Here is an 8,843-nt window from a genome sequence, read left to right as displayed (position 1 = left end):
ATTCTATGAAATAAAATGAGGGTAAACATGGGATTCCTGCGAGGTCACCCATCCTAGTACTACTCTCGCCCAAGCCCGCTTTAACTACATGAGTTCATGGGATCCCGCATTAGTGTGTATGATCGCACTCACAACTCTCATAATCTATTCATATAAAGGCCGCCTTTATCGCACTTGGCGCCTAATTTAAATGCAAATTTGAGCAAATATCGCTTCAAATTGTTTGTTTCTACAAACGCGAATAAGGAATGAGTTACACCACGCCGAGAAAATGCAACTAAAAATTATATGAAATAAAATGGAGGTACAACACGAGGACTTCCTGTGGAGGTCACCCATCCTAGTACTACTCTCGCCAAGCACGCTTAATCATGGAGTTCTAATGCGATCCAAGGCATTAGTGCCGTATGATCGCGATCTGGCCAACTCTGCGCTAATCTATATTCATATAAAGCGTTGTCTCTGATCGCAGACTTCATACTGAATTTAAATGCAAATTCGATCAATATCGCTCTGCATTATTTATTTCAATAAAACGAAAATAACTAATGAAAGGCACCACGTCGAGAAAAGGCAACTAAGAAAAAACATTCTATGAAATAAATGGGAGGGTAACACGAGGACTTCCTGCGAGGTCACCCATCCTAGTACTACTCTCGCCCAAGCACGCTTAACCACGGAGTTCTGATGGGATCCCAAGCATTAGTGCCGGTCATGATCACGCACCTGCCAAACTCAAGGTAATCGATCTCATATAATGTCGCCTTTATCGCACTTCTTATGCCGAATTTAAATGCAAATTTGACCAATATCGCTCCTAATTATTCATTTCACAAAACGTAAAATAACGAATGAGTTACACCACTATTTCGAGAAAAATGCAACTAAAAAAATTTTATGAAATAAAATGGGAGGTATAACACTTAGGACTTCCTGTGAGGTCACCCATCCTAGTACTATCTCTTTATCAGCAACGCTTTAATCATGAAGTTCGATTGCCATCCTGCATTAGTGCTGTATGATCGCACCTCACCAACTCACGCAATCTATTCATATATAAAGGCTACCCTTATCAAGACTTTGGCGCCTCGAATTTAAATGCAATTCACCGAATATCGCTCTCATTATTTATTTCACAAAACGGAAATAACGTAATGAGTTACACTACGCTCGAGAAAATGCAACTCAAAAAACATTCTATGAAATAAAATGGGAGGGTGCAACAAGGACTTCCTGCGAGGTCACCCATCCTAGTACTACTCTCGCCTAAGCACGCTTAATCACGTGAGTTCTAATGGGATCCGGTATTAGTGCTCGTATGATCGCACCTGCCAACTTCTCAAGAATCTATTCATATAAGGTCGCCTTTTATCGCACTTCATACCGAATTTAAATGCAAATTTGACCAAATATCGCTCTCAAATTGGTTTATTTCACAAAACGCAAATAAGGAATGAGTTACACCACGCCGAGAAAAATGCAACTAAAAAAAATTATATGAAATAAAATGGGAGGGTGCAACACGAGGACTGTCCCAGAGGTCAATGCATCCTAGTACTACTCGCTCGCCTAAGCACGCTTTAATCGCAGAGTTCTAATGCGATCCGGCAGCATTAGTGTCGGTATGATCGCACTTCGCAACTCTGCGCGTAATCTATTCATATAAAGGTTGCCTCTTATCGACTTGCGCTTCTAATTTTAAATGCAAATTGACCTAATATCGCTCCTAATTATTCATTTCACAAAACGAAATAACGTAATGAAAGTTACACTACGCCGAGAAAAGGCAACTAAAAAAACATTCTATGAAATAAAATGGGAGGGGGTAACACGAGGACTTCCTGTGAGGTCACCCATCCTCAAAGACTACCTCGCCCAAGCACGCTTAACTCGCAGAAGTTTTAAGGGATCCGGCGATTAGTGCTGTAATGGATCGCACCTCACCAACTCATGCACAATCTATTCATATAATGGCTACCCTTATCGCACTTGCATTTCTAATTTAAATGCAAATTGGATCAATATCGCTCCATATTATTTATTTCACAAAACGGAAATAACGTAATGAGTTACACCACGAGAAAATGCAACTAAAAAACATTCTATAAAATAAAATGGAGGCTGCAACAGGACTTCCAGAGGTCACCCATCCTAGTACTACTCGCCAAACACACTTAATCACGGAGTTCATGATCCGCATTAGTGTTGGGTAAGGATCGCACCTGGCCAACTTAATGAGTTATACTACGCCGAGAAAATGCAACTAAAAAACATTCTATGAAATAAAATGAGGTGCAACACGAGGACTTCCTCAGAGGTCACCCATCCTAGTACTATCTCGCCAAGCACGCTTTCAATCGCAGAAGTTCATCGGATCCTGCATTAGTGTCGGGTATGATCGCACCTCAACTCTTGGCATAATCTATTCATATAAAGGTCGCCCTTTATCGCACTTCATATCGAATTTAAATGCAAATTTGACTCAAATATCGTTTCTAAATTGTTTGTTTCACAAACGAAATAAGGAAATGAGTTACACCACGCCGAGAAATGCAACTAAAAAAACATTATATGAAATAAAATGGAGGGTAACACCAGGACTTCCTGTGAGGTCACCCATCCTAGTACTACCACGCCAAGCACGCTTTAATCACAGAAGTTCTAATGCTATCCGTGCATTAAAGGTCGGTATGATCGCATCTGCCAACTCTTGCACAATCTATTCATATAAAGGTTCCCTCGATCGTGACTTTCTTACGAATTTAAATGCAAATTTGACCAATATCGCTCCAAATTATTTATTTCACAAAACGAAAATAACGAATGAGTTACACCATGCCGAGAAAATGCAACTAAAAAAACATTCTATGAAATAAAATGGAGGGTGCAAACACGAGGATTTCCTGTGAGGTCACCCATCCTAGTACTACTCTCGCCAAGCACGCTTTTAATCATGAAGTTCGATGATCCGGCATTAAGTGCTGGTATGATCGCACCTGGCCAACTCTCGTGTAATCTATTCATATAAAGGTTGCCTCGATCGATTCTTGGCGCTTTAATTTAAATGCAAATTTGACTCAATATCGCTCCTAATTATTCATTTCACAAAACGCAAATAACGAATGAGTTACACTTCATACCGAGAAAATGCAAATTAAAAAACATTCTATGAAATAAAATGGAGGGGTACAACATTTAGGATTTCCTGTGAGGTCACCCATCCTAGTACTATTAATCTCGCCAAGCACGCTTAATCGCAGAGTTCTGATTGATCCGCATTAGTGCCGGTATGATCGCACCCACAACTCTTGCAAGTAATCTATTCATATAAAGGTTACCCTTATCGAAGACTTGCACGTCGAATTTAAATGCAAATTAATCAATATCGCTCCCCATTATTTATTTCACAAAACGAAATAACGAATGAGTTACACCACGAGAGAAATGCAACTAAAAAAACATTCTATGAAATAAAATGAGGTGCAACACGAGGACTTCCAAGAGGTCACCCATCCTAGTACTACTTCGCCAAGCACGCTTAATCACGAGTTCGATGGGATCCGCATTAGTGTCGGGTATGATCGCACTCACAACTCTTGCGCAATCTATTCATATAAAGGTCCCTTATCGCACTTGGCGCCTCGAATTTAAATGCAAATTTGACCAAATATCGCTTTCAAATTGTTTGTTTCACAAAACGCAAATAAGGAATGAGTTACACCACGCCGAGAAATGCAACTAAAAAAAATTATATGAAATAAAATGGAGGGTACAACACGAGGACTTCCTCAGAGGTCACCCATCCTAGTACTACTCGCCAAGCACGCTTTAATCATGAGTTCTAATGCGATCCGGCATTAGTGTCGGTATGATCGCACCCGCCAACTCTCGCGCAATCTATTCATATAAAGGTTGCCTCGATCGATTTCAAGCGCCGAATTTAAATGCAAATTCAATCAATATCGCTCCTGATTATTTATTTCACAAAACGAAAATAACGAATGAGTTACACCACGCCGAGAAAATGCAACTAAAAAAACATTCTATGAAATAAAATGAGGGGTGCAACACGAGACTTCCCAGAGGTCACCCATCCTAGTACTACCTCGCCAAGCACGCTTAACTACGAGTTCGATGGGGATCCGGTGCATTAGTGCTGGTATGATCGCATTCCACAACTCTGCAAAATCTATTCATATAAAGGTCGCCTTTATCGACTTCATGTTTCGAATTTAAATGCAAATTTGACCAAATATCGCTTTCAATTTGTTTATTTCACAAAACGCAAATAAGGAATGAGTTACACCACGCTCGAGAAAATGCAACCAAAAAAAATTATATGAAATAAATGGAGGGTAAAATACGAGGACTTCCTGTGAGGTCACCCATCCTAGTACTAATCTCGCCAAGCACGCTTAATCATGGAGTTCTAATGCGATCCGGCATTAGTGCCGGTATGATCGCACTCACCAACTCTCGCGCAATCTATTCATATAAAGGTTGCCCTCGATCGACTTGGCGCCGAATTTAAATGCAAATTCACCAAATATCGCTCCAGATTATTCATTTCACAAAACGAAATAACGTAATGAGTTACACCACGCCGAGAAAATGCAACTAAAAAAACATTCTATGAAATAAAATGAGGGGTGCAACACGAGATTTCCCAGAGGTCACCCATCCTAGTACTACTCTCGCCAAGCACGCTTAATCACGAGTTCGATGGGATCCGTGCATTAGTGTCTGTATGATCGCACTGGCCAACTCTCATGCAATCTATTCATATAAAGGTCGCCCTTTATCGCACTTCATGCATCCTCGAATTTAAATGCAAATTTGACCAAATATCGGTTCAATTTGTTTATTTCACAAAACGCAAATAAGGAATGAGTTACACCACGTCGAGAAAATGCAACTAAAAAAATTATATGAAATAAAATGAGGGTACAACACGAGGACTTCCTGCGAGGTCACCCATCCTAGTACTACTCTTCCCAAGCACGCTTTAATCATGGAGTTCTAATGCGATCCGGCATTAGTGTCGTATGATCGCACCACCAACTCTCAAGCGCAATCTATTCATATAAAGGTTGCCCCGATCGACTTCTGCGCCTCAATTTAAATGCAAATTGAATCAATATCGTTCCTAATTATTCATTTCACAAAACGAAAATAACGAATGAGTTACACTACGTCGAGAAAAGGCAACTAAAAAAAACATTCTATGAAATAAAATGGGAGGGGTGCAACACGAGGACTTCCCAAGAGGTCACCCATCCTAGTACTACTCTCGCCCAAGCACGCTTAATCGCAGAAGTTCGATTGATCCGGCATTAGTGCCGGTATGATCGCACTCCACCAACTCTCAAGCAATCTATTCATATAAAGGTCCCTTTATCGCACTTGCGCCTCGAATTTAAATGCAAATTCGACCGAATATCGTTCCAGATTATTTATTTCACAAAACGAAAATAACGAATGAGTTACACCACGTCGAGAAAATGCAACTAAAAAAAAAACATTCTATGAAATAAAATGGGAGGGGTGCAACACGAGGACTTCCCAAGAGGTCACCCATCCTAGTACTACTCTCGCCCAAGCACGCTTAACTACGGAGTTCATGGGATCCGGCATTAGTGCCGGTATGATCGCACTGGCAACTTCTTGCGCAATCTATTCATATAAAGGTCGCCTTTATCGCACTTCACTTCAATTTAAATGCAAATTTGACCAAATATCGTTTCAAATTGTTTGTTTCACAAAACGCAAATAAGGAATGAGTTACACCACGTCGAGAAAATGCAACTAAAAAAAAATTATATGAAATAAAATGGGAGGGGTACAACACGAGGACTTCCCAGGAGGTCACCCATCCTAGTACTACTCTCGCCCAAGCACGCTTAATCATGAGTTCTAATGCGATCCGCATTAGTGTCGGTATGATCGCACCTGGCCAACTCTTGCGCAATCTATTCATATAAAGGTTGCCCTCGATCGCACTTCTGCGCCTAATTTAAATGCAAATTAATTCAATATCGCTCCTAATTATTTATTTCACAAAACGAAAATAACGTAATGAGTTACACTACGCCGAGAAATGCAACTAAAAAACATTCTATGAAATAAAATGGGAGGGTGCAACACGAGGACTTCCTGTGAGGTCACCCATCCTAGTACTACTCTCGCCAAGCACGCTTAATCTGCAGAGTTCGATTGATCCGGCATTAGTGCCGGTATGATCGCACTGGCCAACTCTCAAGTAATCTATTCATATAAAGGCTACCCTTCTTATCGCACTTTCGCCTCGAATTTAAATGCAAATTTGACCAATATCGCTCCAATTATTTATTTCACAAAACGAAAATAACGAAATGAGTTACACCACGAGAAAATGCAACCAAAAAACATTCTATGAAATAAAATGGAGGTGCAACACGAGGACTTCCTGTGAGGTCACCCATCCTAGTACTACTCTCGCCAAGCACGCTTAATCGCGGAGTTCTAATGGGATCCGTGCATTAGTGTGTATGATCGCATCTGGCCAACTCTTGCGCAATCTATTCATATAAAGGTCGCCTTTATCGCACTTGCTGCTAATTTAAATGCAAATTTGACCAAATATCGCTTTCAAATTGTTTATTTCACAAAACGAAATAAGGAATGAGTTACACCACGCCGAGAAAATGCAACTAAAAAAAATTATATGAAATAAAATGGAGGGTGCAACACGAGGACTTCCTGCGAGGTCACCCATCCTAGTACTACTCGCCAAGCACGCTTAATCATGGAGTTCTAATGCGATCCGGCATTAGTGTCGGTATGATCGCACCGCCAACTCTTGCGCAATCTATTCATATAAAGGTTGTTCTCGATCGACTTGCGCCAATTTAAATGCAAATTCAATCAATATCGCTCCTAATTATTCATTTCACAAAACGAAAATAACGAATGAGTTACACCACGCCGAGAAAATGCAACTAAAAAACATTCTATGAAATAAAATGGAGGGTGCAACACGAGGACTTCCTCAGAGGTCACCCATCCTAGTACTACTCGCCAAGCACGCTTAAATCATGTGAGTTCGATGGGATCCGGCATTAGTGCCGTATGATCGCACTCCACAACTCTTGCGTAATCTATTCATATAATGGCGCCTTTTATCGCACTTAAGCGCCAATTTAAATGCAAATTCAACCAAATATCGCTCCAAATTGTTTATTTCACAAAACGAAAATAACGAATGAGTTACACCACGCCGAGAAAATGCAACTAAAAAAATTATATGAAATAAAATGGAGGGTGCAACACGAGACTTCCTGCGAGGTCACCCATCCTAGTACTACTCTCGCCCAAGCACGCTTAACTCATGAGAGTTCATGGGATCCGGCATTAGTGCTGTATGATCGCACTCCGGCCAACTCTGCGTAATCTATTCATATAAAGGTCGCCTTTATCGCACTTGCGCCTAATTTAAATGCAAATTTGACCAAATATCGCTTCAAATTATTCATTTCACAAAACGAAAATAACGAATGAGTTACACCACGCCGAGAAAATGCAACTAAAAAACATTATATGAAATAAAATGGGAGGTACAACACGAGGACTTCCCAGAGGTCACCCATCCTAGTACTACTCGCCCTCAAGCACGCTTAATCATGAGTTCTAATGATCCGCATTAGTGTCGGTATGATCGCACCCACAACTCTTTTTCGTAATCTATTCATATAAAGGTTCTCGATCGACTTCTGCGCCTAATTTAAATGCAAATTCGAATCAATATCGCTCCTGCATTATTTATTTCACAAAACGCAAATAACGAATGAGTTACACCACGTCGAGAAAATGCAACTAAAAAAACATTCTATGAAATAAATGGGAGGTGCAACACGAGGACTTCCTGTGAGGTCACCCATCCTAGTACTACTCTCGCCAAGCACGCTTAATCATGAGTTCGATGGGATCCGGCATTAGTGCTCGTATGATCGCACCTGCCAACTCTTGCGCAATCTATTCATATAAAGGTCATTTCTTTATCGCACTTGCACCTCAATTTAAATGCAAATTTGACCAAATATCGCTTCAAATTGTTTATTTCACAAAACGCAAATAAGGAAATGAGTTACACCACGCCGAGAAAATGCAACTAAAAAAATTATATGAAATAAAATGGGAGGGTACAACACGAGGACTTCCTGTGAGGTCACCCATCCTAGTACTACTCTCGCCAAGCACGCTTAATCATGGAGTTCTAATGCGATCCGGCATTAGTGCTGGTATGATCGCACCTGGCCAACTCTTGGCGCAATCTATTCATATAAAGGTTGCCGATCGACTTTCATACCTTCAATTTAAATGCAAATTGACCGAATATCGCTCTTATTATTTATTTCACAAAACGAAATAACGAATGAGTTACACCCAATGTCGAGAAAATGCAACTCAAAAAAACATTCTATGAAATAAATGGAGGGTGCAACACGAGGACTTCCTGCGAGGTCACCCATCCTAGTACTACTACTCGCCAAGCACGCTTAATCATGGAGTTCTAATGGGATCCGCATTAGTGCTTGGTATGATCGCACCCACAAACTCTTGCGCAATCTATTCATATAAAGGTTGCCCTTTATCGCACTTGCGCTTCTAATTTAAATGCAAATTTGACCAATATCGCTTTAATTTGTTTATTTCACACAAACGCAAATAACGAATGAGTTACACCAATCACGAGAAAATGCAACTAAAAAAAATTATATGAAATAAAATGGAGGGGTAACACGAGGACTTCCTGTGAGGTCACCCATCCTAGTACTACTTTCGCCTAAGCACGCTTAATCATGAGT

General features: G+C 40.4%; 1 non-coding gene and 11 pseudogenes across 1 annotated transcript; all 12 read right to left on the bottom strand.

Annotated features, from left to right (window-relative positions):
• Positions 1-606: 606 nt before the first annotated feature.
• LOC128036974 (5S ribosomal RNA) lies at positions 607-726 on the bottom strand (annotated as a pseudogene).
• A 488-nt stretch (positions 727-1,214) lies between these two features.
• On the bottom strand, positions 1,215-1,330 carry LOC128036971 (5S ribosomal RNA; annotated as a pseudogene).
• A 2,729-nt stretch (positions 1,331-4,059) lies between these two features.
• LOC128036969 (5S ribosomal RNA) lies at positions 4,060-4,173 on the bottom strand (annotated as a pseudogene).
• Positions 4,174-4,352: 179 nt separating this feature from the next.
• LOC128036973 (5S ribosomal RNA) lies at positions 4,353-4,468 on the bottom strand (annotated as a pseudogene).
• Positions 4,469-5,240: 772 nt separating this feature from the next.
• On the bottom strand, positions 5,241-5,356 carry LOC128036977 (5S ribosomal RNA; annotated as a pseudogene).
• A 185-nt stretch (positions 5,357-5,541) lies between these two features.
• LOC128036966 (5S ribosomal RNA) lies at positions 5,542-5,656 on the bottom strand. The gene has a single exon (XR_008193350.1). It is a non-coding gene; the product is annotated as a 5S ribosomal RNA (ribosomal RNA).
• Positions 5,657-5,836: 180 nt separating this feature from the next.
• Positions 5,837-5,951, bottom strand: LOC128036975 (5S ribosomal RNA; annotated as a pseudogene).
• A 473-nt stretch (positions 5,952-6,424) lies between these two features.
• On the bottom strand, positions 6,425-6,539 carry LOC128036976 (5S ribosomal RNA; annotated as a pseudogene).
• Positions 6,540-7,296: 757 nt separating this feature from the next.
• Positions 7,297-7,411, bottom strand: LOC128036972 (5S ribosomal RNA; annotated as a pseudogene).
• A 468-nt stretch (positions 7,412-7,879) lies between these two features.
• On the bottom strand, positions 7,880-7,993 carry LOC128036968 (5S ribosomal RNA; annotated as a pseudogene).
• A 181-nt stretch (positions 7,994-8,174) lies between these two features.
• Positions 8,175-8,290, bottom strand: LOC128036967 (5S ribosomal RNA; annotated as a pseudogene).
• A 180-nt stretch (positions 8,291-8,470) lies between these two features.
• On the bottom strand, positions 8,471-8,587 carry LOC128036970 (5S ribosomal RNA; annotated as a pseudogene).
• Positions 8,588-8,843: the final 256 nt, after the last annotated feature.

The sequence above is a fragment of the Gossypium raimondii genome, unplaced genomic scaffold (genome assembly GCF_025698545.1).
Source record: "Gossypium raimondii isolate GPD5lz unplaced genomic scaffold, ASM2569854v1 Contig00134, whole genome shotgun sequence".
NCBI classification, from domain to species: domain Eukaryota; kingdom Viridiplantae; phylum Streptophyta; class Magnoliopsida; order Malvales; family Malvaceae; genus Gossypium; species Gossypium raimondii.
Note: the sequence above shows the minus strand (reverse complement) of the source record. Positions and strands in the feature narration are given on the sequence as shown.